This window comes from Pseudophryne corroboree, chromosome 7 (assembly GCF_028390025.1).
Source record: "Pseudophryne corroboree isolate aPseCor3 chromosome 7, aPseCor3.hap2, whole genome shotgun sequence".
Taxonomy (NCBI): domain Eukaryota; kingdom Metazoa; phylum Chordata; class Amphibia; order Anura; family Myobatrachidae; genus Pseudophryne; species Pseudophryne corroboree.
Window position 1 is genome coordinate 505,161,563 of NC_086450.1, and position 1,390 is coordinate 505,162,952.

Consider the following 1,390-nt stretch of genomic DNA (forward strand, 5'->3'; position numbering starts at 1 on the left):
TTTTCTCTCTCTCTCTCTCTCCTTTATTGCAGGGATCTAACAGAGTATTATGAGCCCCATGCACCTGTCACTCACAGGGGGAGAGGATGCAGCAGGAATCCCTGCACTGGCGATAGCTGCCAGCAGGCGGCGCCCTCCCCCCTCTCTCTCTGTCTCTATCTCCATGCTCTATGTTGCATCATCACTACTATGTTCTGCTGCTGGTGACGTCTGTAGAAGGAGGCGAATAAAACCTGTGCGGCGGGTGAGGGGGTGGGTGTCATACATAAGGCGAGAGTGACCTGTGACAGTAGCTCACTCTCACCCACCATCACTGCAAGGAGCTGTGGTGTCCCGTGGAAGGGTGGAAAGCTCACGCTGCATCTGCCTGGGTGACACAAGGGGCCACAGCATCCAGGAAGTGCACAGTGGGGGACCACGTGGTACTATTGTGATGTCATTAGATAAGTGATGCTCTGGGGGAGAACGTGAACACTAATCCATTGTTTTCTTACCTCTCCTGTTTCTCTGTGTGTGTGTGTGTGTCTCTCTCTCCCCACTGTGTAAGTATAATGTTCATTTTTACAGGTCCCCCTACCCTATTGGATTCTACTGGACAAGTGGACGTGACCAGCGTGGGATAGTAACATAGTAGTAACATAGTATCTGAGGTTGAAAAAAGACAATTGTCCATCGAGTTCAACCTATTTGTGGTCTCCTATGCATGATGATTTGACTAAAATTTCTGACTGATGCTGCTGTCAGCCATTGCATTTTATCCCTATTTATAGTAACTATAATGCATGACTATGCACCATACCCCTGGATATCCTTATCCATTAGGAATTTATCTAACCCATTCTTAAAGGTGTTGACAGATTCCGCCATTACAACTCCCTCGGGCAGGGAATTCCAAACACGTATTGTCCTTACCGTGAAAAAGCCTTTACGCCGTATTGTGTGGAATCTCCTCTCGAATGTAGGTAAGTAATCTGTCTCTCATTTTTACAGGTATCGGCCCTATTGGATTCTACTGGACAAGTGGACGTGACTAGCGTGGTATGTAGGTAAGTAATCTGTCTCTCATTTTTACAGGTATCGGCCCTATTGGATTCTACTGGATAAGTGGACGTGATCGGCTTGGGATGTAGGTAAGTATGTGTGAGTGTGTAAGTGTGTTTTAATAAAGTTAAACTTTCAAGGTGTGTGTGTTGTGTTTTTATTTGGGTATTTTTGTTGTTGTAGAACTACAGGTACCAGTGGGCCCATTATTTCCACGCATGCTGGTACTTGAGGTTCTGCATTGGCTCAGGGGCAGTAACGGGCATTGACTCGGCGGCGGTAGGGGTCATCGGCAGGATTCGGCGGCCATTATGGCTGTAGTGCCTCTGACCTCACCGCACGCCTCTGG